Raw genomic sequence first — 26,610 nt, 5'->3', positions numbered from 1 at the left:
ATTCTGTTGTAGTATAAATGCCGACCTTGTTGGGTGCAGAATGTGCTCCTGGGGATGGAAGTGCTCACTGAATCAGCGCTTGGCAAGGTCTCAGTACAGGGGCCTCCAACGCTGCGTTCTAGGCTTCTGACGCCCGCAGTCACCCTCCAGCTCAGACTCCCTGAGCTCATGCCAGGCGTCCCTTTGCACCCTGTTGCTGACAGTTCTGGGCTAGTTTACCCAGATGGCAGTGGTTTTTATGGTGTCCTCCCCGAGTCACCAAGGTGGTCACCAACCCCAAGGGGTATGCTTCTCTTTGCTCCCTATGTCCTGGGAGTTTACAGATGAAAACTTAGTGTTTTATCATCACGTGCCAGATGCTTCATTCGCTACCTTCCTTTTGCCGACCGTTATGGGTGTAACCCACAGTGAGTGCAGGTGGTCGACCAGAACCCCCACTCTGTGGTGGGAAAAGAGGCACAGCGGAGGAAGCACACTGCAGAGCAGCATGAGTTCACAACCTGGGGTGAAGTGTGCTGGCTGAGAGCCTGGCTGGCTGGTGAGCCCTGCCTGTGCTCCCTGCCTGGGAGCATGAGGAGCTCTTGGAGAAACATAGCTGCGTATTGAAACTCTGCTAATGGAGCTTATGTGTGTGTATGTTTGCGGTTGGTGGAAAAAGATTTCAAAGGCAGGGGTTATAAGTGGCTGGGATCTGGCATTACACTCCAGTCTGTGTGGCTCATGACCACAAGGACCATGTCTTTATGTCTGTTTTTGCTTGATTTTGTCTCTAGCTCCTGGCGCAGTATTTGAAAAGGCAACAAATACATACTTGGGACCGGCTATGTAAACTGCCATGCGAACCAGGAAAATTCAGGCACAAAGTGATTGGATAAACATCTGCCAAGTGATAGAGTTGGATAAGTCAGTCTTGACCCCTGAGCGGTCCTGCCCGAGGATTGGTGTGTGTCCAGTGCCTTCTGAGACCACTCGATTTTTCAGAGAGTAAACTGAGCGATCCACAGTGGTGCAAGCTTGGGTGGTTCCAGGTTTCAAGGGGTTTGACGTTTATATTGGGGCCCCTCCTTATGAGAAACAACACAGAACTGTATATACTTATGTATGAATATAATTTATAATTACATAATATAAATATATAGTTATATGAGTTATACATATATAAATTTAGGAGTCAAATTATTTGTTTAGGCTGAGAAAATAGATCAGCACAAATTTACAAATTCAGTAAAGCTGACACTGATGACAAATATGACCCAGCCCAGAAAGTAACAGATTTATATTGTAAGTTAACTGCCTGACACACTTCTATAATACATTTTCCCCTGTATGGTTTTTTTTTTTTTTTTTTTTTTTTTTTTTTTTTTTTTTTTTTTTGCTGCATGCCCTTTGGTTATCTCTTTATGTGACATTAATTTTATAATATTTTCTACAGAGAGATTATAAAGATAATTCAATCTTCCTCTAGCATGGCTGGTGAAATTTGCTTTTTATTTTTGATCCTTGCAGACACAAAGCACACAGCTTCTCCCACAGATCTACTCTGCCCGCTGTTTAAAATGCTCTACCCCTGAAGCAAAGGGGTCGTAATTAATTTGATGTTATGTGACACCCCCCCTTGAGAAAGAAAGGGAAGAAGCTTGAGCATTTGTAATTGTGTGACCTGCATTATCCAGGACCCCTTCTTGGGAGAGAACTTCCTTTTTAAAATTATTTATTTATTTTTTTGGTAGAACTTCCTTTTTTTCTTTTTTTTTTCTTTTTTTTTTTTTTTTAATACGAAATCCTTAAGCACTAGGCTACTGGGGAACTCCCAAGAACTTCCATTATGAATAGGCCTTAACAAGCACTGTTTCACATGTCCGATTTCATACTGGAGGATTGTTCCATGGCCTGTATTCTGTCTCCATAAGTTTCAGACCTTGTTTCTTTTCCACCCACATACTTGCGGGGCTGGTCCCTGTAGGACACATTGCTGTCTTGAGGTGACTTCTGACCCTGTTCTTGGGTGTCACCATGACAGCAGGTGAGTGAAGTCATTGCTGAAAGCCATCTCCATACCACGATGACTAGCGGTAATTCTGCTTCTGCATGGAAGGGCTTGCAAACTACATCATCCATCCCACTGAATCCTCCCTGCAGTTATCTCCACCTGCTTCCTCTGGGCTGGATTCTGGTGCTAGGGAACAGGTGGAGTGTGATGGAGGGTGTCCTGGAAGGAGCCAGAGGTCTTAACTAACTATGGTTACAAACTCTTACTTTTATTTGTTTCTGTGTTTTGGCTATGGTGAAGAGTGCTTCAGTGAAAATAGGGGTGCATGTATCTTTCTGAGTTATAGTTTTGTAGTCAACAGATGCATGGATTAAGAAGATATGGTACATAAAGACAATGGAATACTACTCAGCCACGAACAAGAACAAAATAATGTCATTTACAGCAACATGGATGCAGCTAGTGCTTCTCTTACTGAGTGAAGTAAGTCAGAAAGAGAAAGAAAAATACCATATGGTATTGCTTATATATGGTATCTAAAATATGGCAGAAATGAACCTATCTACAAAACAGAAATAGATCCACAGACATAGAGAATAGACCTGTGGTTGCCACAGGGGAGGGGGGAGGAAGTGGGAACGGACTGGGAGTTTGGGATTGGTAGATGCATACTATTACATTTAGAATGGATAAGCAATGAGGTCCTACTTCATAGCCCAGAGAACTATAAACACTCTCCTGGGATAGACCATGGAGGAAAATATTTAAAAAAAAATCTGTACATATGTATGACTGAGTCACTTTGCTGTACAGCAGAAGTTGATACAACACTGTAAATCAATTCTACTCTAGTAAAAATCAAATACAATTTTTAAAAAAGATCTGCACATTTTATGCAAACACGTATCCATGGGAACTCATTACTAGGCCTGTCTCGAGGTCTAGGAAGAAGTGTGTGTCAGGAGGTGTCTGAGGCTTGTCACCTTCATGACATGCCTGTCTTGAGCCAGGGAAACTCAGGGTCTCTTGGGTTCCCTTGGCTGTAGAAGTTTCCACGGATGAACTTGATTTGAGCTGGGATGAAGGCGATGGGCCTGGGAACAGCTTAATGGGAGGAGCCATGATTTACAGCAAAGATCAGAATTAAGTGGTCGGTAAGCAGTGCAGTGAGGTGGAGAGCAGAGGATGGGGCTGGCCCACCTGGAACCTGCGTGATGCTGGTCAGAGTCACTGGAACTGCAGATCTTCTGTGACCAGCTTCTGTGCTAGGAGCTCCTTCAGCCCCATCTCAGTGACCCTCCCTGTTGAAATGTAGCTTCCAGAAAGCGGTGCCCAAGTCGCAACCCCTGCAACCCCTGATATCTACGAGTGTGTCCTGTTTTAGAACAGCAGATGTAATCAAGTTAAGGTGAGGTCACTAGAGTGGACCTTGGTCCACTATGACTGGTGTTCTCATGTGAGGGAGAAGCAGTGTGATGACAGAAGCAGAGCTTCAAGTGCTATACCTGGAAGCACAAGAAGGCCAGGGACTGCTGGCAGCCCCCAGGAGAGGTAAGGAGGGAGCCCCTGCAGGTGACTACTGTGCAGGCCTGCCAGCATCCTGATTTTGGATCTCTGCTGTTTCTTTTTAGTGCGGTACCTGCGGCATACTTCGCAAGCTACAGGTTGAATGGGAGCTTTAGCTACTGGCCTGCACCACGGCCACAGCAACGCTAGATTTGAGCCACAGCTTGGGGCAACGCCAGGTCCTTAACCCACTGAGCGAGGTCAGGGATCAAACCCACATCCTCATGGATACTAGCCAGATTCTTAACACCCTGAACCACATGGGAACACCCGTCTTTCTGTGGTTTGAAGCCTCTTAGTTTGTGGTGCTGGGTTACAGCAGCCCTGGGAAGCCAGTGCACCCCTCACCAACCATCTGGTGAGAGAAAATCTCAGCCCCCACCCACAGAGGAGAAGAGGCACAGAAAGGTAAAGTGACTGCAGGGCACAGAGCCGGGCGTGGCAGTGCCTGGTCAGCCCTTTACCTTCTGTCCTGGGAGAGGCTCTCCTGGTGGTATGTGGGCAGTCTTTGGACCACGTGCCTAGAGGAGTGGATGGATTTTGCTCTTTGTTGCACCAGGGCAACCTGCTCCCTCACCTGGCTGGATGGGAGCTGCTCCCTTGTCAGCCCTGCTGGTTCCCAGTGGCACAGACCCCACCACAGTGACTTTAGGGAAGAGTCACATTCCTGCCACTATAGAAATTCAATTCCTGGGGTTTCCATTGTGGTGCAGCAGAAATGCATCCAATTAGCATCCATGAGGATGCGGGTTCATGATCCCTGTTCTCACTGAGTGGGTCGTGGATCCAGTGTTGCTGTGATCTGTGGTGTCGGTCAAAGATGTGGCTCGGGTTCTGTGTTGCTGTGGCTGGGGTGTAGGCCAGCAGATATAGCTCTCAATTGACCCCTAGTCTGGAAACTTCGATTTGCCATGGGTGTGGCCCTAAAAAACAAAACAAAACAAACAAAAAATGGGTTCTTGGAGTTTCTATTGTGGCTCAGTGGGTTGAGAACCTGACATACTGTCCATGAGGATGTGGGTTCAATGCCTGGCCTTTCTCAGTGGATAAATGATCTGGCGTTGCTGTAAGCTGTGGTGCAGCTCAGATGCAGCTCAGATCCCACGTTGTTGTGGCTGTGGCATAGGCTGGCACCTGAAGCTCCAGTTTGACCCCTAGCCTGGGAACTTCCATATGCTATAGGTGTACCATAAAAAGAAAAAAAAGTACAGAAAATTCAATTCCTGTGCCTTGCACACTCTGCAATTTCTGCTCACTACCCCTCTCCCCGCACCCAGCCCTACACAGCTACACTTACATCTCACTGGACACACTTAAAACTGCTAAGCTTGGCAAATCATGTGTCTGCCTTTTGAGAGTCTCTGGAAGGTTGTGGAGGCCAGAGAGCTTGGGGAGGCCTGGGAGGAGAGGCAACTGCAGGGGGGCTTGGGGATGGCTCAGGGTTAACAAGGGCTTATTGGCAAATGTGCTGCATTCCAGGGCCTGTGGGAGGGGCAGAGAGAAACAGAAGCCTTGTGCCTTTCCTGCTTTCAGGGTTGCGTGTGCATTCAAGCCTTAGACCATCAGAATCTCATTTCTCATGGATAAAAATATTTCAGTGATTTTTTTCATTAGCAGCAATTCTGTCTTTCCTGCTTTTGGTAGATAAAGGCTTTTTTTTAGTGTTTTAGCTTTCACCTATTTATTTTTGCTCTGTTTGAAATTTCTGTTTTTTGATTCAGAGAATTTTCAACCACCTGTGTTTAGTGAGCACCCACCTCATACCTGCCCTGTATAGCTGGTCGAGGCTCTGAAAATAAGGTACTGAATATGACTGCAACTGTCCTAGCCATACAGCCCCCATTTTTATGTATCAGGTTGGGGTGGCAGGATGGGAAACAAATGCGCTATTGAGTTCCCTAATCTTGAGTCATGAACTCCTAGTGAACATGAGAACTGACGGGCACTTGAGAGTCTGTACCGACCCCCCATAATTATTTGTGGTGCCCGTGTGTGGATATGTGCTTTTGTTCTTGGGACAGAATTTAACATTTAAATAGATGTTCAATGGTATCTACAGCAGATTTAAAGGAAGCCTGGGGTTAATCCTTTTGTAAAGTGAAGGATCTGTATGTAAGACACATACACTTCCAGAATTTATTCATTCAAAACCAATTTAAATTGTGACTTGATTTTTGTCTTTGCCTTGTATTCTGATTCTAAAGAGTCCACGTAGGAGGGCTAGCCTGAATTCCTGTTAGTCTGTTTATAGGTCCTGCCATATTATTCAGCAGTACGTTCAGGCCATTTATGAGATGCCTCTTCAAGAGCCAATTCAATTTTATAACGCTTGGAAGCACATTGTTTTAGAAACATCACGACCCCCGGCATTACGGGCCACCCAGAGGGTGCTTGTGGATGTCAGTCACCACGCTCACAGCCCTTGCCATCCTCTCGGCGTTTAAATTATTCACCTGTGACTCTGAAACAGAACTGCTTATGGAAAATTTGTGGCTCTGGACTTGTCATCCCATAGACTTGAAACCACACTGATTTTCTTTATTCTCTAGACGCTCTCCATTATGTACAGGAGATTAGGTAAGGTGTAGAATTATCTCGCCAGCGTAAGTTTAGTGTGCCATCTGTGCCTCGAGTACTTGTTGAAAATGAGAACATGCTTAAAACAATAATGATGAAAGGTTTACTAGCGTATTGACTGGTAGAGTTCCTAAGGGTCTCAGCCAGATTTCATCCCCAGGAAAAAGGAGAGGACGAGATAGGGCTTTTAGTATCTGCTGTTGTTCTGGAATAGATCGTGGGGTGGGGGGGCTGATGGTGAAAGGGGAAGGGAGGTTGACATGGGCCTGTCCCTGTTTCTGGAGAAGCTCTGGTGTTGGTGGAGTCTCTTAGTGCCTAGAGTCTTGCCCAGTATTCCCCTTGTGGCTGCCCCCAGGCACACATAGTAGGACCGTCATGGATGCTGTTGGGTTGGTAGATTGGGTTGAGCAATTGCTAACAGATCAGGGATAGCCATGGACAGCTTTAGGAATCTGCTCCTTGAGCAGGGGTCCAACAGCAGATACTGAGAATGTGAATAAACAGAGCCATTGGTCTTTGTTGGAGAAGGAGTGAATTCCACTGTGCAGGCCCTGGACATCCCAGGTGGGGGTTGCAAGGCAGTAAGAGTCCAGAGGAGGCAAGGATAAAGATACCAAGGGGTCAGTTAGGGGACTAGAAGTGTCCCAGGAATATATCTGTATTTCTTTCCTGTTTGGGTAAGGATGAACCTTTTCTTCTATCAAGACCTCGGAGTCTTAGACTAGACTCCTAAAGAAGTGTCTTCTCTCTGAGGAGCAAATCCATTGACTTATTTAGGTGTGCCAGAAGAAACCAGAAGAGAATTGACCTTTGAAAGAAGAGAACTGCACTTGGTGAGATTTTTATGTGGCTTTTTGTTCGAGGGTAGCCTCTAGTCACTGCAGTGTGGGTGGTTAGAAGTCAGGGCTGGGAGCTGGAGGACAGGGTTCAGAGCTGCCAGAACAGCTGGAAAGTGAGGGGAGATATTTCATAAAGGAGGGAACCACAGAAAGGGGGAGCACAAATATCATCACAAACTTTGCCCAAATCATTGGCTGACTCCCGAGCTCACATGAGTGGGGAACACGCGAGGGTTCCCAGCAAAAAGCAGCAGGTGAAAGGCTGAAGAAACGGAGAAGTTTTAGCTGCTACTCATTGCAGGGGAAACTGAATTCGGAGTTTGAATCTAGCTAAATTAACTGCCTGCTAGACCACAAAAATAAATATTTTCAAAAAACGAATTGAGAACCTTTCCAATGTATGGTATTCAATATCCGCTATACAATAAAAATTGCTAGAGGAAACAGGAATGTATAAGCTGTGGCTGAGAGACAAGGCAATTAAAGCTGACTCTAAGATGATCCAGATACTGGAATTAGGACACAAACACTTTGAAACAATCATTATAGATATATTCAAAGACTTTAAAGAAAAGGTCTTAATGAATAAACAGATTGAGTAATCTAAGCAGAGAAATGAAAATTATTTTTAAAATGAAAATTCTAGCATTGCAAAGTGTAGTATCTAAATGAAAAGTTTATTAGATAAGCTAAGAGCAGACTGAAAATGGCAGAAGAAGGAGGCACTGAACCTAAAGTTAGATCAACAAAAAATTATCCAACCTGAAAAAAAGAAAAAAGATAGGAAAAAAATGAACAGAATATTTAATTTACTGTTCCCAGTGGGACCATGTAAAATCTAATATATATGTAACTGGGATCTCAGCAGGAGAGAAGGAGAGAGAAAGACAAAGAAAATAGTTGAAGAAATAATGGCCTAAAATTTCCTAAATGGCAGGGGAAAAGTCAACTTACAGATTAGAACAATGTCAGTAAACCCAAAGCAGGACAAATATAAAGAAAGTTGCCTTTAAGCACATTGGAGTCAAAGTGTTAGAAACCAAAGAAAGACAAATCTTGAAAGCAGCCACATTGGGGAAAAAAGACACATACATATAGTGAGAATGATAGTAAAAAAACTCAATAAAGAATGGAGATTTAAAATTGTAAAAGAGCACTAAAAATCTATCATCTTCTTGAATCTGTATCTGACAAAAATATCCATCAAAAATGCAAGTGAAATATTTTCAGAGAAGGAAAAGCAGAAACTTTGTTACCAGCATAACTTCACTGCAGGATATGCTAAAGATCGTTATTCAAGCTGAAGGAAAGTGGCACTAGACCACAATAGAGATCCATAGGAGTGAATGAATTATATATACATTATATAAAGAATCATATATATTAGGACTATTTATATATTTTTCTTCTCTGTTTATAAAATCTCTTGATAGCTACTAAAAACGAAGTACACCACAATATTGAGTTTATAATGTATATAGATGATATGTAGACAATATATATACATATAGTCATATATGTGAACATCAACAATAGCTCATAGGAACAGAGTAGCGGAGTGTGATGCCTGAGTCCAGCCGTATCAAATATTACATTAAATGTAAAAAGAATCATCTAAAAGGCAGAGATTGTCAGACTAGATAAATAAATGATGTCTAAAAGGCGCTGACTTTAAATATAGAAGGATGGGTAGGAAAAAAGTATACATGAAAAAAGTAAGCTTAGGAAAACTGGAGGGACAGTATCAGAAGAAGTAGACATCAAGACAAGGAATATTTTCTGAGATAAGCAGGGATCTTTCTTAGTAATAAAAGGGTCAATTCACCCAAGAGACCTAGCAGTCGTGAATGTGTATGTGCCTAACAACAAGGCTTCAACACACTTAAACAAAAACATGCAAAGAAAGAGACAGTTCTTCATTGTAGCCAAGCATCGTGACATTTCTTTCTCTGTAATTGGTGGAATAACAAGACAAAAAATCAGAATGCAGAAGATCCGATAAACACTCTCAGCCATCTTGACCTAAGAGATTGGTGTACGACACTCCACCGACCCGATGGGTGGTGCTTCAGGGACAGGTGGAATGTTCACCGAGGAAGACCATCCCGGGTCATCAAATGAGACTCAAATGTCAGAGGATTGAAATTTCAGATTTCTCTGACCACGGTAGAACTGAATTAGCAATCAATCAGCAAGATTCCCAATAAAGGAAAGTTAAATCATGCTGGGAGTACAGTCCCCCCAGAAACCCTGGGAAGACCCCAGTCTGGTGTCAGTAATAAGACCCCCTGTACTCGGGGTTGGGTACAGTTATCCTACCGCAGTGAGAAGGCAAGGCAGTGACATTCAGCAAGTCCTCGCTGTACACCTGGCACTGTGTTGAAAAGTACTTTAGACACACTAATTCATGTCATCCACACACAGCTATCCCTGTTGGAGAGCGGAGACTTAAATGACTTGCCCATGGTTTCGTAGTGACTAGGCGAGAGAGCTGAGGTTGGGGCCAGGTCTGTATGAGTCCAGAGGCCCTTCTCAGGACCACATTAGAGTATGATCTTTTCATTGTATTTGTATGGCTGCATTTCACTTCCAGATGAGATTTTTGGAACTGTGGTTTTTTTCTGATGAAAATTTGTCCATTGTCTACCCGTACCACTTAAAATTGTACTTTTCCCATTTCTTGTAATCTTTTTTTATTAAAATTAAAGTAGCACAGAATTCATTCTTTTGTACCTCAATTGAAGACACTTGCTGACTTCCCTCGATGTAGGCGTGATAACCAGACACACGTGTACACACATTTGTGTGTATGTTTCTATGTTATGCACCCACACACATTTGTATGTATATGTGTATGTATGGTATATATATCATACAAGTAATATACACAGATTATGTGCATGTATCATCTCTTCTGTCTTTGTTGAAGTTCTCTCAAGCTAAAATTCTATGAGCACATGTATTAGGGCTCGTTGGGGTCAGCTCTGCCACTCGCCCTTTGGCTGGAGGACTTGGGCAGCTTGCTGTGGAGGTAGTGCTCTCGTGTCTGTGTGCTTCATCAAATTCCAGGTCCCCAGTCCCTGCCGTATGAGCTCGCGTCAAGATTCTACATGGTGCTGAGTGTACCTTTTAGCCTGTCTCCCTGGGATGATGAATTGTCCTAGCTGAGTGTCAGGACCAGCCCTTCCAAAGGAGAGCCCTCAACTGGGATTTATCTGTGCTTGTCACAGATGAGTGCTATTTACTTATGAGGCCTGCATTAGTGTCAGGCCAGTGGGGAGGCTTTTCCATCTACCGATTCACGGGGCTGCACTTGTCAAACATACATGGTCTTCCTAGGCAGAGCCCAGGGCACAGTTTCGCAGCCTGGATGCTGCCGTAGTTCATATTCAGGCAGCCATGCCGTACCTTGCAGCTGCCCACCACCGCTACTCTATTGTCCGGACCCACTGCCTTGGTCAGAAGTCTCAGAACTAGCTTGTGTTCCAGCTCCACCCACACGGCTGTCTACCTGCGTGACTTGGGACGTGTGAGAAGTCGTATTGGTTTTCCATGCTTTAGTTTCCTTACCATCTTAACAGAAATACACAAATACAACCCACCTTCTGGAGTGGTTTATGAGATTCAGTAAGGTGATACATGAGGGGAAGCTCTTTGTAAAACGCAAAGATACACCATATGCCTTTATTGTTTTATATGTGATGGGTAGTTTATATCTACTCCACTGATACTTGACGATAATAATCAGAGTAGTAATCAGAGATCTCGTGCAACAGTACTTTTTTTTTCAGTAAAAAGGCATTATCTAAGCATGCTTGGTTAGTTAGGTTGAGTGTACCCCCACCTTCCTAATGCCAGCATTATAAACGTGTTTATGGTTGGCTTTTATTGGGGGAAACCCAGGTAGCTATATTCAGCAATTATAGGCCCCTTTAATTCTTAGCCTCTGATGCAGTTGTAAAATTGTCAGAAAGGATAATGGAATTACATTTTTTGAAGGAAAGTTGAGTATGATTCAGTGGTTGGCTCCTGTGATTGAGCTCCTTGGATCCAGCACCTTTGGTGAAAGGGAGACATGATCTTTTCAGTTTCCAGGGAATATTAGTTCTGTGCCATTGTTAGTGGAGCTTGGAGCATGTAGGGTCAGGTGTAAGATAAGACTTCATGGAGGTGGTGACGTTGGGGCAGCACAGTGACCACTGAGTAGGATTATGTGAAGAAAATTTATTGATTGAATTATTTATTGATTTATGACTGCAAGGGACATGGCTGTTGATTGTGGAGAAATACAGAATCATGTGATGAATGGAAAATAATACCTATGTGGCAGCCATACAAGTAAACTTCTGTCGTAAAAGTTTGTGTTTATTCAGAGTATTTCCTGAGGGCCTCTTACAGGCCAGGAGCATAGACAGAATTACTATCCCCATTACAGCTTATACTCTGATGGGAGCAGGGGAAGACAGATGATAAATCCCTGATGAACACTACAGAGAAAAATAAAGTGAGAGAGTTGATGTCAAGTGTAGTGGTTTGTGGGGATGGAAAAAGGAATTAAAGATAATAGCGAAGGAAATACTCACTTTGGAGGGACAGTTGAGCATAGCTCTCAGGAAAGAGAGAGTAAGCTGTGTGGCTCTCTGCAGACAGACGATTTCAGGAGAGCAAACAGCTAGTGCAAAGGTCCTGAGGCAGGAGAGTGCCTGCTATGTTTCAGTGGCAGTGTGGCTGGAGCAGAGAGCCAGAGAGGAGCAGGAGCAGTGAGGGCCAAATCCTGCTGGGTATGGTTGGCCCCTGAACCTTTTCCTTTCCTCTGTGTGATGCTGTGTTTGTTTACTCATAGAATCTTGCATGGGAATTCCAATTGATGGGTGAAAAATAATGGAAAAATCCCAGGCATTTTGGATAAAGGAGATGACAGTTCCTTGAACTTTTCCTTTGTCTTTTAAGTAGAGCTCATATGTGAGGAGGCAGCACGTTGTAACAGAAGCATCACTGCGTTGGAACTGCATGACTTGGGTTCAGATCTTGTCTCTCTTTATCCAGCCCTGTGACTTCAGGAGCGTCATCGAGCCTCTTTGAGCCTCAGTGTCTTCATTTATAAAACTTGCCCGAGTTTTTGAGAATAGTAGGTACTCAGATCATGCTGTTTTTATGTATATTGAAGAAATTGCTGACAGTTTAAGATAGAAAGGGGTAAGTTTCAACCTAATTTACTTCCAGTTTTTTTCTTTCTTTTTTAAAAAATTATAGTTCATTTAAAGCGTTGTGCCAGTGTCTGCTGTATAGTATAGTGACCCAGTCATATATATATATGTGTGTGTGTGTGTGTATATATATATTCTTTTCTCATACTATCTTCCTTCATGGTCTATCCCAAGAGATGATATAATTCCCTGTGCTGTACAGTAGAGACTCATTGCTTATCCATTCTAACTGTAGTAGTTTGCAGCTACCAACCCCAAACTCCCAGTCCATGCCACTCCCTCCCTCTTGGCAACTCCAAGTTTGCTCTCCATGTCTGTGGGTCTGTTTCTGTTTTGTTCATTTCTGCCATATTTTAGATTACACATGTAAGTTGATATCATATAGTATTTGTTTTTCTGACTGACCTCACTTAGTATAATCTCTAGTTGCATCCATGTCGCTGCAAATGCTATTTTATTTGTTCTTTCTTATGGCTGCTGTTTTCTCAAGAGTTGCATAGTTCAGTAAATAAGCCAATAGACACATGTGGCCATTCAAGTTAAAATTAATTGAAATAAAGTTAAGCATTCAGTTCCTCATGCTTATGGCTTACATTTCAAGGGCTCGTTACCCACATGTGGCTGCTATATGAGCCATGCAGAGTACGAAATATCCCATCATCCCCGGAAGGTCTACCGGACGATGCTGCTCTGGAGTGAGCAGACCCCCTGCTCCTTCTCCGCTCTGGTCCATGCGTTTGGTGAGAGTGATAATACTTTCCTTTGTGGGGGCGTTTCCAAATGCTGTGTCTAGAACTCCACAATCATGGTCGCTGGGGAGAGGAAGTAGGTTGGGATTTCTAAGCCCCGTGACAGATTTCCTGAATCAGAATTTCTGAGGGCGAGACCCAGGGATCTGCCTCTTAATCATGTCCTCTGTGACTCCAGTGCAGGCTAAAGTGTGTGATTTGGGGCTCTAAAGGGCACTGTCAGAATTAATTAAGGCGTGTTGCACATCCTAAGATGCTCTGATGGCTCGAGCTACAGCATTGCAGAATATTGTTACTAATTGCAAATTGCTTTGGTGAATCGGTTCCCTTCCTCCTGGTCCACTTGAGATGAGACTAATTTGTTGGGCTCTGTTAACTCCCTGCAGATAGCATTTCATGTGTTCTCATAAAAGCTGCCTACATCTTATTTATACTTTCAAAATATTCCTGAAATAAATAGTACTCGGTGTTGGGTTATGAGGTTTATTAAAAAAAAAAAGCCCCAATACCCAGTGGCCTGTGGTATACATTGAAAACAATCCCACAAACCAACCACAGAGTTGAATTACACCACAGTGGCCACAATTTTCTTTCAGGAACATGCCAGATGGGCAGTGGCCACAGGGGATTACTAGACCAAGAAGATAAACAAGATTAAAATGGAATTATTTCTCATTCCAAATCAGGATTTTCCACTGTGTTTGCAGCAACGACTCTGGGGGAAATAGCGCCTGCAAAGAGTATACCGTCATGGTGCCTGTTGTGTGTTTGTGCAGTGATAAATCAGTGGATTTATGGATTTAATTTCCTCTTGTTGCTAACCCCTTTCCTATCTGAGGATAGGAATTTAAAAGGTAAGGTGTGTATCTACAGGTAGTAAAATACCATTTTGATCATTCTCTCTGGCTGAGTCTTGTATGGAATTAAAATCGCAAAAAAGAAAAAAAAATCCTCTTAAGAATGGGTTGATTCATTATGCTGTAGAGGTTCATGTGTAGGAGAGAAGCCTGGTTATGAATTCAGTTCTGTCACAGAAGAGCTTAGTTCTGACAGTTTGCTCTGCAAGAGGATGGGTGACCCAGCTGTTGCAAATCACATCTTCATCCATGCTAGCTGCCTTTTGGTCTGGCTCCCTTTCAATTTTTTTTTTTTTTTTTTTTTTTGTAAAACCACACCCATGAGTGGAGACAGCTGAGAGTTTTCTTATGAAGACTTTGCTGCCTTCCTTTCTTGGAAGCTGAGTAAGTGGGGGATTCAGCTTGTGGTGCTTCCCTTGAAACCTTCCTTGGAGGTTATTTAGACTATTTGACTTCACCCCATCCAGTTTGCCACCACTTGTTGAAAAATGTCCATATCCTACATCATATCTTATTCAGAGACCTCTGCTCTGTTAGGACCCTTAGGGTTGCAAGCAAATGAATCCTGATGAGCTAGCTTAAGTACTGAGCCAAGTTGTGGTCTGCCTAATTTGAAATTCCAGATGTGGACTTCAGGCAGGGCTGCATCCAGGACCTGATCTCACTCTCTCCTCATTTCCCTGCTGCAGCAGCTTTGACACGTTGGCTTTGTTCTTCAATATGCTCTTCCCATGTGGCTGGAAAGATGTTCTCTGGCAGTTCCAAGATAACTTTTCCTAATGAAGAATGCTCTCTTTCCAGCATCCATATGCAATCCTGAGGAGGACTCTTACTAACCTGTGGGATCATATACCCATTCCTGGGGGAATCCCTGAGGTATGGCAAAGAGGAAGAAGTCGTGGTGGCAACTCCAGGAGGGGTATCTGCAGACCTCCCTCCAGCCTTTGTTATCACCTCAGCCCATCCCTCTCCCAGCTCCATTCTTGCCAGCCCTTTTCAGCTCTGGCCTGGATCTATGAAGTAGCCACGCAGGCGTGAATTTCTCCTCCCATATGCTACTTCAGTGGGGTGGCCTCCTGCAGTTGCCATGGAGACACCATAATGCCAGGGCCTCTTCTGACTTGTAGGACCTGGGAGGCTTTGGAACTTTGGGGTTGGGAGTGTTGGATTCAGATCCTGCTTATACCCATCACTGGCTGTGTGAAGTTTTCTGTACTTCATTTTCCTCATCTCCAAAGTGGGGATAATAATACTAGCCACTTATTAGGGGTGTGGTGAAAATTAAATCAGATTTGGCATGAAGAGGTCACTTAGCCCACTGCCTGGCTGAGCAGATGCTCCATGAATGGTGGCTCTTCTCCTCCTGGCCTCTGTCATCTCTCTCCCCATCCTTTTCATGAATGCCTTTGTCAAGACAGATGCTTGGATGTCCTGTTCTTCCTCAGATTGTTAGGTAGTTTAGGGAGGTGGCATGGCACATGGATAAGTGTGTGGGTTCTGGAGCAAGAACACCTGGCCTGGATGCATGCTCTGGCTCTTGCTTGCTGTGTGACCTTGGAGTGGCCCTTCAACTCCTCTGTGCTTAGTTACCTCATTTGAAAAATGAAGCAGAGACTCAGGAGGGTTGCACGAATTAATATACTTTAAGTGTTTAAAACTACCAGCACCGAGTAAGGGATGAATACATTTATTATTATCTGTGCTGGTGTGAGGTTTCCCACATGCTTTTCTGGCCTCCCGGGCATGTCAGTGTTGAGATGAGGATGGCGCCTCTCCCTCGCAGTGACTACAGTGTGTGCCCATCCAGCAGGTCACACGGTGTCCAAAGAGCACACCTGCCATGTGAGCATTCCCTGGAAAGGCCTGTCTCTGGCTCAGAGCACACCTGACCATTGAGCAATGGCGGGCTTGGGGTACCGACCCTCCACAGTCAGAAATCCACATATAACTCAGTCTGTAGATGCAGTTTCTCTGTATCCCTGTATCTGCAGATCTGCATCCATGGATTCAACTAACCCTCGACTGTGTAGTACTGTACTACATATTTACTGAAAACAGTATGCACGTAAGTGGACCCACATGGTTCAAACTCGGGTTTTTCAAGAGTCAGCTGTGTTTATTTCCAACTGAGTGGTGACCTAGCTAGATCACATAAATACACCAGAAGAGACTATTGTTGTTTCACTCATTTCTTAAACTTTTGTATTGGAGTACAATATGCATGTGTACGAGGTTCACAGGTTAAACAGACTTATTACCATGAGAGCTGTTTGTGTGACTAACCCCTAGATCAAGAAACAGGTGCGACTGGCACCCCAGAGGCCCCACTCATCCTGTCTCATCTTATTCCCCTCCTGGCTTCTTTCTGCTCCCTTCTTCCCAGAGTTTACTATCAGTCTAGCTTTTGAGTGTATGCTCTGAACTTGAGGTAAATGACATCCTACAGTTTATAATCCCTGTCTGGCCTTTTTCCCCTTCTTCTTATGCAGTGGTGTCATTAGGCTGTAATGTGTAGTGGCAGTTGTTCACCAATTTTCATTGCCATGTAGTATTCTGTTGGGTGAACAGACCACAGTTGATCCATGTTGCTTTTGGTGAATATTTGAGTTGTTTTAAGGGAAGGTTATTTTGAGTGCTGGGGACATTCATATCCATCTTTTTCCCTATCTGTATCATTTCTGTTTGGTATATCCTAGGGGTGAGGTTGCTGGGTCACAGGGTCCATGTAAATATCTTCAGCTCAGGCTGTCCAGTGGTTTTCTGAAGTGGCTGTTCCACTGCGGTGCGGCAGTCCTGCCAGCGGTGCAGGAGTGTCCCAGTTGTTCTACATCTTTCCTTATTCTTGATGCCGTCGGCAACCAGTATTTTAGCCCTTATGGTGTATTTTGGCCGAGGGGTATCCTGTTATGGCTATATCACCACATTATAGGATATATTACCCCTGGGATAATATATGCTCTTATCCACTTACGGTGAAGCACCTGTTCACATCTCTTGCCCTTTACTTTGAATTGGGTTGTCTGTCTTTTTATTGATTTATGTAAGCTCTTTATATATTCTGGATGCAAGCCATTTGTTGGTTTTAAATGATGCAAATATCTTCTCTGGCTCTGTGGCTTTTTTCCCCCACTCTCCTTATGGTGTTTTTTGATGATTAAGATGCTTTATGGGTTTGTGTCTTTGCATACCATTTCCCTTACCTAGTTTAAAAAAGCATCTAGGAAAATGTGGTTTCCTGCTCTTGTTCAGCCGGTTGTAAAGCTCTCTGCGGGTTGATTCTGGCTTCTACCAGCACGGAGATGTGTGGGTTTTTCCTCCTGAATTGCTTTCTCTTCATGATAAAGCGGAACTACGTTCCCTCACCTTTGCCTCTGGCTTACATGTTAGGGCTTTTATTTCTCTCCTTCTTTTTTAAAAGACTCTAAGTCACTGACTCTTTAGACCTGTTTTCAGTCCATGGAGCCAGAGAATGCTGTTTTTCAAATAAGAGCAGGAGGCCAATCAAGTGTTCCTTTTAAACGTTCCCCACTAAAATCCTGACATGGTAGACCAGCTTTGACAAGAAGAATAATTAAGGGTTAAAGTGTGCATAAATGAGAATCATGTACTAAACAATAACTCTATTGCTAATAGCTATTCTCTCTGAGGATTCATCATTCCTTTTATTCAGCATTTGACATGGATTCGCTCACTTGGACTTTGTAAACCCATTAATAACCTTATTTTATAGATGGGGAAAAGCGTGGGTCAGTACTTTTCCAAGGTCATGCAGTCAAGAAATGTGGGAGCCAGGACACAGAGTGGGCTCCATTGGACTCCAAAGCAGTGCTCTGCTGTGCTGCCCTGCTGGGAAAGAGGCATCCCTTTTCTTTGCAATTTGGATCAAGCCAATCAAACCACATTTCCAGCCTCCTGCTATGAATAGCTCAGTACTGATGGAAAATTGGTAGCATCTCCTTCTCCAATTTTCCATCTCAGAAATAAATCAGTGACGCTCACTGTCTCCTTAGTGCCTTTTAAAGTCGTTTTATTTCTCCTCTTGCCAGAAGTTCTTGCATCTCATTCCCTGGGTGCAATCAGGAGAACCTGGACATTTTGAGTAAAATATTTTAGACTTCAGTGCTTAGCAACAAGCTGGTCTAGAATTATGTATCAGTGTGAGTCCAGCTTTCCCTTTTAAAGGTAACCTGATGTCCACACTTGGCGGCAAATGACTGCCTGGTCTCAGGACCCTAGGAGACGCCAGTGATGGGAACCTCTGACTGCTTCCAGGTCCTCTCCCTACTGGCCCACTCGACTGAATTCTTACAGCCCTGGTAGTGGGAGTTGGCCCTGGTTGGGGAGATAGACCCTTTGTAGGGGAAGCTCGGAGTAGGATTCAGGATGTTGTGCTGGCCCTCTCTATTGTGGTCAGCTTATTGTCAAGACGGGGACAAAGTCAGAGTTGGGTATGTCCAGAGGTTCCCCAGTCTCTTTGATTCTTGGCTTATGGCTGGGAAGAAGTAACAGCTGCCATTATGTGTTTTTTCAGAATGTCACAGCATGGTGCTTGGAGCAGCACGAGTTCCCACCGTTGAGTGAGACATTACGTCTGCATTGTCAGGGTGCGTGCTTGGAAGGGGGAAGGGGACCCTGAAGCTGGGGGCTGGGCCTGGCTCCCTCTTGCTGGGTGAAGCACCTTCCGTGCTCTGGGGACAGCGACGGGGTGAAGTTCGGTCCCTCTGCAGCTGTTGTAGCTCGGCGACTTGTCATCAGAGGCGACTCTTGCCGCTGTCCCTTGCTTCTTCATCAGAGGGTCTTGTCTTGTGGTGCTTCTGCTTGACTATTGATTACCTCTTGCAGAGGGACTCCCCTTCACGTTTAACTTGAAAATAGTATTTTCTCAATTTTATGGCTTGTGGCTTCCATCCGCCCATCACTCCTTTCTCCATGTAGGTACCGCCTCAAGCATAAACAGCTGTTTGCTGGGTAATTTTCCACATCGCCTTTTGAACACTGAGCAGTAGGGGAGGGCTCTGGGAACGACTGCCCCCGCCTGAACCAGCCATCCACAGACACAGCTCCACTGGCGGCATAAAGATAGGCTGTTTAGGGCGTTCAGAGCTCAGTAATTGCAGAGAGCAATTTGCTTTCTCTCCTCACGGGTGTCTGTCTGGAGACAGCCGCAGAAACTTCTAGGGACAGCTGAGACAAATCTTGGCATTGGAGATGAAAAAGGAAAGAAAATGAAGTTTCTTTCACTGGTGAACTAATTCCCAGCAATTTAACTGAGTTTTTACACACTGACATCCCAGGAAGACACTTACGAGTAGATAGATATTTTTCTTGCCATTTGGGTGGGTAGGGTGTGGGGGAAAGGACGTCTCATGGGTCCTTAAGGACTCCTGCCCAGCCCTGTGCCTCTGGGGAAGTGTCACCATGTGCCGAGGCAGGAACAGGTCTGCGTGTGTGGGGACCTGCTGCAGCCTTTGGCTCAGCTTGCCTCCTGCAAGTTAAGACCAGGTTTCTGAGCCCAGGAGGCAGAGCATGAGGCAGGGACACACGGGCCGTCCTCTGCCAGGGAACTCTGGGCGGAAACGGTTTCCGCTATGACGGCTGTGCCCTTGTAGGTCCCTGTCGTGTGTGAGTGACGGGGGAGGGTGATGATGGCCTGGGAGGCAGCGGTCAGGAGAACCACAGCAGAGGAGCCCACAGGAATGCCCCAAGAGCGGCCACACTGGGTCGCAGCCATTTTGCTTGGTGATGGAGAGGCTGTTTTTGTTAAGGATGCCCCCGGTCCCATATTAACCTCGTGATGCTGGGGCGGTTTTGCAGCTCCTCCTGGCTTCTTTTAGTCAACTCTCAGGTCATGATCACTAAGAGAGGCAGTAAATGTCTGTTGAACTGAATAGAATTTGTGTAAATCTTCCTTTAAAATACCTATTTTCCGCCGTTATCACCTTTTGGAGTAATGAGGTCCATTAGTTCACACTTTGTGTGAAACAGTGGCCTGTCTTTCCCTTGACTGCAAAACTCCATCTGAAGACCCGAGGCAGGAGGGTGAGCTTGGTTTTCTTTGGCAGCTGAGGCTCAGTGCCCAGGATCCTATCCCTGGCTTCCCCCACCCTCCTCGTGTTCTATGAGCCTGTGCACTTGGGCTCTATTCTATCTCCCTTCACTGCTCCAGGCTGCAGATCCTTCAGCCTTTTGGTGAGGCTGTTCTTCCTGTGTCCTGCTCCCTGAAAGGAGCAGGGCTCCTGCAGCCACCACGGTGCCTTTATAATAGGAGGAATCCCCGCTGGGTGGGTATAGCCCTGCTCCAGAGTGTGGTTGATGCCATCACTGCAAGGGCTTTTCAGCCTCCACTCCTTTCATGACCAGACATTTTTGTGCAGTGAGCGACCTATACAACCATCCGTGCTGGCTCCATGGACTCTCATGGGTAAAGTTCATGACCAAGGCCCGATACACAGTTGATGCTCAACAAATATGAATTCTTTTTTTTTTTTTTTTTTGTCTTTTTTGTTGTTGTTGTTGTTGCTATTTCTTGGGCCGCTCCCGCGGCATATGGAGGTTCCCAGGCTAGGGGTCGAATCGGAGCTGTAGCCACCGGCCTACGCCAGAGCCACAGCAACTCGGGATCCGAGCCGCGTCTGCAACCTACACCACAGCTCACGGCAATGCCGGATCGTTAACCCACTGAGCAAGGGCAGGGACCGAACCTGCAACCTCATGGTTCCTAGTCGGATTCGTTAACCACTGCGCCACGACGGGAACTCCTGAATTCTTTTGTTAGACCTTCTTACCTATAATACCAATTCAGTCTTTGCTGAAAAGAGAGTTGCCAAGTGAGAGGGTTTTTGAGGCCATGAGGTGTGTGGAAAGTGCATGACCTTTGAAAACCAGTGAGCGTAGGCTTGGCTCCTGCCTTGTGTTGTACTTAGATGCCTCAGCCAGGTGTATGAGCTCCAGCAGGTTTCCTAACGTCTCAGAACCTGATTCCCTTTGTCTTTAAAAATGGGACCACAAATAGGATCACCCATATGGGGTGGAGAGTATTAAGACAAGTAGTCTGTTTAGAACAGGAGTGGACAAACTCTGTCCACCAGCCAAGTCCAGCTCAGGTCCCTAGTTTAGAGTTCCTGGGACAATTTTAAAGGGGGACAGGGAGAAAAATGTATGCTAGAGTCTGTATGTAACCCACAAAGCCAGAAAGATGTACTCTGGCCCTTCAAAGCAAAAGTCTGCCAACTCCTAATTGGCCAGGCTCAGCGTAGTGGCTCTCTGTGTGGTGTTTTCCCCTCTTCCACCTCTTAGGAATCTTTCCCCAGGGTTGTCTCCATCTGAGCATTTGGTACAAGAGGCTTTCATCGCCAAGGTCAACCACAAAGGCCAAGGAAAGGAAGAACTGTTGAAAGCAAACATCCAGAGCAGTTCTCTGTGTTAGGTCTTTTTCCCATCTTCAGGTATAAAACTCACTGAGGACCGTGTGTGCTTAAAGTTACCACAGGTGTGAGTAGCTTTGGATAATTTCTAATAAATAATCGTGTTTAAGCAGAGTGCCACTGGAACATTTTTCTGACAGTCTTTAAACTGGTTATTTATTTTCTTGGAGAAATATAACCCAAAATGGCTTGGTAATGAAGTGCCGCTGCTATTACAGGACCTGTTCACATTATGGTGAGAAAGATTTACACTCCCAGGTAGATTCCAGCGGTGAAAGATTTAAGAATAGCGTGGCAGAGAGGCGCTGTTCCTGAGCACAGAGGGTCTGGGGAGCTGTGGTTGAGACGTGTTCATCATTTATTCAGCAGTTCTTCAGTTCTGTCACTCAGGCCTAATTGTGTGGCCGAACACGAGGACCGGCAGGAAGGCCAGCACTGACTCAAATCACATTTGCACCTGGTTTTTGGACAGGTGGGCCCCAGGGTTGTGAAGGTGTGTGTGCTTCCTCAAATGAGCAGCAAGAAGCCACCTGTGGCCTGTGAGGCTCTTGGCCGAGTCTGAGCTCAGCTGCTGGGGGAAGGGGCACATTAGTCTGGGGCGATTCTGGGGTCAGACTGCAGGCTCGTGCCATTAGCCTGCCCCTCTCACGTAGGATGGGAACTGGCTACCCCTGGAACTTGTTCAGTGCTCTTCATCTTATGGGCAAGGACCCTGTTTCACCCTCTGTCCTCAACTCAGACTCCATCCCAGCAACCACACAGACGTCTAGTGTAATAGCTTGTTCTCCGTCCCCACCCCCGTCCCCCTCCTCCAGGGTGTCTCCTCGGATTTCAGTTTTTCGCTCCTCCCTTTCCACGCTCTGGCTTCACTCATATCTTAGCCCTAGAGGCTCAGCTCTGCTGGGCTTTGTCAAGGGTGGGCCTTGCCTTTCAGAAGACTAAACTACGAGTTGTGAAAAGAATCATGATTTCTCCACATACCAGCTCTGATTCAACTAGTAGCTGTTGTGAGTCTTCGTAGGTTGATCAGGTCTGAGTCAAGTCCAGCAGAGTCCATCCTTTGGGAGCTGATGGTCTAGAACTTGGTGGGTTACTCAGCCAACGTGGGGTGCTTGGCCGTCGTGATGCGTGACAAGAGCCCAGGGGTGTTTGGTTCAACAGAGCTGGAGTTGAATCCCTGCTGGCCTGCTTCCTCCTGTGTGACCTGGAGCAAGTTTCTTAACCTCTCTGAGCCGTAGTTGCCTCAGCTGTAAAACGTAGAGGATCCCTCCATCCTTATGAAGTCATGGTGATGACTGAGGAGGATACTGAACGTGCAGTGCTGAGTGCAGTGCTTGGCTGGCAGTATGTGTTTGATAGACAATCATTGCTTCCCATTGTAGGTTGAACACAGGCTCATGCTGCTGTTTCTTTCTTGATCTTCCTTTAGAAAATAGCGGGGTCCCAGCACCTCCCCGGGACCTGGGTTCTTGCCCCACTGCCCACTGGGTCTCTAGGAGGGAATCTTCTCAGATTGGCTACGCTGGCTTTCCTGGTCTCTGTGTCTTTTCCCTTTAAGACCACTTGCTGGCTCTCTTCATGCCCGGTCCACTGCCCACTGGTTGTTAATCCTCCTCACTTCTGTCTTTACCTGGACCCTGGCTGATAGGTAGGCTTTAAATTGAGGGGCTAGACAAAGGCCCTCCCCTCAAATGCTCCTCATCGTTCTGCTGGCAGCCACCCTGGTAGGCGTTTGTCACCTCGAGATGGGATCACTTATTGAGTGTGCTTGGAGCTGTCCCCGTCCGCTTCACCGCGCTCTGAAGGAAGGTCCGGGAGCAAGTTTTGATGAGCAAGAATAGGGATAAACCCACGAGGGAGGAAGACGCAGGAAGGGCAGAGTCTCCGATCACCTTGGTGCATTCAGAGCTGCCCGTGTATAGGGAGCTCTATCCGAAGAAAGGCAGCAGACAGAGCTGCTGGTGGTGCCCCTGATGGCAGGTGAAGAAGTGCCCCTTCTGTCCTTCCCCAGGGTGTTCCACCCTGTGCCCCTGAAGAGGCCCCATCTTGAGATCATGCCTTCAGTTGGATTCTGAAGTGGCTTTTCTCTAAGTTATGCATTTATCCAGAGCATCGACTGTTGAAGGACCTAATACATCCCCAGTTAGTGCTTGGCACTCTCGAGGGTGGCTCCGGGCAAGTGCAAGAGGCTGAGATTTCACAGCCCCTCCTTGTAAGGAGGTCGATTTAGTCCAACGTTGCCAGTTTCTCCTTTGGTGTGTAGCCTGGCACTAGGCCCGGCAGAGTTGAAAGGAGGCTATCATGGCATCTGAGGAGGCTCCATCCCTACCTGGCAGGGGCTGGGAGGATTAGCCTAGGGATTTTTTCTCACCCAAACTATTTTAGGAGCCCCCGAGCATGGAGGAGGGGACATCTAATGGACGATGTGGAATCCAGCAGCTCTCCCCCGCCACCCCCCCGCAAACACGTCTGTTTGTACCATCACTTCCTTCCTGCTGAGTCTGTTCCCACTGATAGCAGGAGTGCGGGTCCTATCAGGAGCTAATGTAGATGCTTGCGGTCAGGATGCGGGCAGATGCTTGGATGGGCCGCAGTGGCAGCCGACAGATAATGAGAAATCCATCACGCACACGCGCTCGGTTGCAGCTCTGGATCACACGCGTTAAGCTGTGAGTAATGTGATTACTTAAGTGGCATTTTATTTACACTTTTGCACGGAGTAGTGGCTGCTGCTTTTCCAAAGCAGCCATTACCCAGATTTGATTTCTTAAAAATCTCGGCAGAGTCAGGATGGCGGCATCACAAATACACTAATCCAGGGGAAGCTAGCAATCTGTTTTTAAAACTCTGTTATCAGCTTATGGCAGAGGCTGTACTGAGGTTCATTTAGAAAGTGCATTGGCCGTGTCTGGATATTTGGTGCTGGGCACTTTGCACATATGTCCCAAGTGCTTCTCACAGCAAACCTCGCTAGGATGGGCACCGTTGCCCTCATTCTACAGATGAAGAAACCAAAGCCGGCAAAGGCTGGAATGTTTGCTCGGAATCACTTAGGCAATGGCAGTGGAGACCTCAAGAGAAGTTACCAGTTACGAAGCTGCCATAGGCTTTTATGTTTTTTCATGTTTCAGAACCATTGATTTCAGCTCCAAGCTGGGTTAAGAGCTGAGTTTTGTGAAAAGAGAGGTGTGGGAAACAGACATACGAGGCTTTGATGGGCAACACCCTAATAACCCCTGCCGTGTCATTCCCACATCATTCCAGCAGGCAGTCCTGTCAAGGTGTCTCTGGTTCTAGCTGTGATTTGTGTATCCTGCTGGTAAGTCAGAGGAGATATCTGAGCCTCGGACGCCTTATTAAATCGAGCCACAATTTGGGTTTGTCGCACGAGCTGTCCCCACCTTGTGAGTCAATGTATGATTTCTGCTTTGAACCTTGGGTCCCTCTCTGCCTGTTTCTGGCAGGGACTGTGGGCTGTGTGTGTGCTGTGTGAGGGCCACCCTGCTTATTCCAGACCTTTCATTCCTTCACAGGGTGCCAACACAAAAGGTAAATGCATGCTGACCCTATGTGCCAGCCCGGATAGATAGGCTAATTTTAAGTGTTTGTGATTCTGTTCAGCTGCCTGGAAAGTTCTCTAGTCATTGCTCTAGGTCATGGCCCAAGAGGTTCTTCCTTCTTCCTTCCCATGTCTAGGCTCTGGTATAGTTCCCAGGCTGATATGTTGTCACACATGGATCTCAGCTGCAGATTTTAGTGCCGTGTGAATTCATGTAAAAATTTTACCTCTCTGGCGAAAGTTGCCCTCCCATAATGTTAGGGTAATGCTGTCTTCATTTTCCTCATCCCATAGAACTTTGAATGAATGAATGAATGAATGGATAAATGGATGAATGAATAGACAACACACAGATACATGAAATAATCATATCATTTTTTTATTGCAAAATAATAAAGTAGAAGAAGGAGAACACTCATGTTCCCCCAGTCATTGAAGACTGGTGTTGCCATGTTGATTTTTCTCTGGTCCTTTTTGTATTGTTGCTTCCTTCTTATGATGGGTCGTGGGCACGCTTGAAGGATAGATACTTAGAAAGTATGACCATGCAACTGATTAAATGAAAGATCTATTTTAAGGAGCAGGACCTAGCGCCATCTTCAGGCACGTTGGGGGCTATAGCCGTCCCTTTCTTCATAGGCCTCTGAGGATGTGGGTTCTGGGCATGGGATGGGTGGGGTTATGAGGTGCATGATGTACTCACCATTACATCTTGGGTCCTCTTAATAGCATCTTGGTTTCTCTCTTCCTATATTTTTATATGTGACCTTCTAGGAGTCCCCAGCTCTCACAAGAAGGTAATTTAGCTAAAGAATTTGCTCTTGGAAAAATTTTTTTTTCCAGGAAATTCTCCCTCAGTTGCTCTGGGCATCATGTGAAAAAAACTCAGCTGGACTCTTTCTTTAATGTTTGTAAGTTATTTAATAGGAAAGGGATTTTAAAGATCTAGGACATAGCTACTGTTTGTTCATGTTAGGCTCTTAAAACTCAGAAGCCAAAATAAAAATCACAGAAAAAGCTGCTTATTGCTTTGCTCCTCCTTGGATTCTTCCAGTACATTCTGATCCTTGCTGGTCTAAAAATTGCTCCCACTTTTTTTGTTTGTTTTTGTTTTTGCTTTTGCTTTTTTCAGGGCTGCATCTGTGGCATATGGAAATTCCCAGGCTAGGGGTCGATTCAGAGCTGCAGCTGCCAGCCTACAGCACAGCCACAGCACAGCACCGGATCTGAGCTGAGTCTGTGACCTACACCACAGTTCACAGCAACACCAGATCCTTTAACCCACCAAACGAGGCCAGGGATCAAACCTGCATCCTCATGGATACTGGTTGTGTTTATTACCGCTGAGCCACAATGGGAGCTCTGCTTTTTTCTCTTTAAAAAGACCACCTGGCCAGGTCCTGTTATGTATCATCTACTGACATTTCTGGCTCCTCTCCCCCAGCCCGACTGCCGGCGGGTGAGGGCTTGCATGTTCCTCGTGTCTGTTTCATGGCCCAGTGGCATACATGGAGCAAGTTGCACTCAGCCTCCCCACAGTCAGCCAGCCTGGCACGCTCCAGCAATGCCCACTACCCCCAGGTCAGCCCTCCCAGGGCCTTCAGTGCCTAAGATCAGGTGTGGGTGCCCTGGGGGCCTGGGCACCAACATCCTGCAGCTTCAGCCTGGCTCCATCTCTGTGGGGTCCCCAGGCCCTCAGTGAACACAGTTGAATTATGGAAATGCCCTGGAGGGCACGAGAGCAGCCAGGTGTCCATGGGACAGACCAGGGCCAGGGGCCCAGACTGCAGAGCCTGAATGGCTTTCAGGGGATGCATACACACAGGACAGGCTTCTGGTATC

At 45.8% G+C, this 26,610-nt stretch overlaps 1 protein-coding gene across 1 annotated transcript in view; it reads left to right on the top strand.

The window, feature by feature from the left end:
- The window catches only part of SPOCK1 (SPARC (osteonectin), cwcv and kazal like domains proteoglycan 1), a 514,699-nt gene that overhangs the window by 192,883 nt on the left and 295,206 nt on the right, over positions 1 to 26,610 (top strand). The window lies entirely within an intron of this gene.

This window comes from Sus scrofa, chromosome 2, assembly GCF_054392235.1.
Source record: "Sus scrofa isolate SSC_HxYL_T2T_F1_AM1 chromosome 2, Sscrofa_HxYL_maternal_Yorkshire_Landrace_v2.0, whole genome shotgun sequence".
In the NCBI taxonomy this organism is placed as follows: Eukaryota; Metazoa; Chordata; class Mammalia; order Artiodactyla; family Suidae; genus Sus; species Sus scrofa.
The sequence above is the reverse complement of the archived record's forward strand: the minus strand, read 5'-3'. Positions and strand labels throughout refer to the sequence as shown.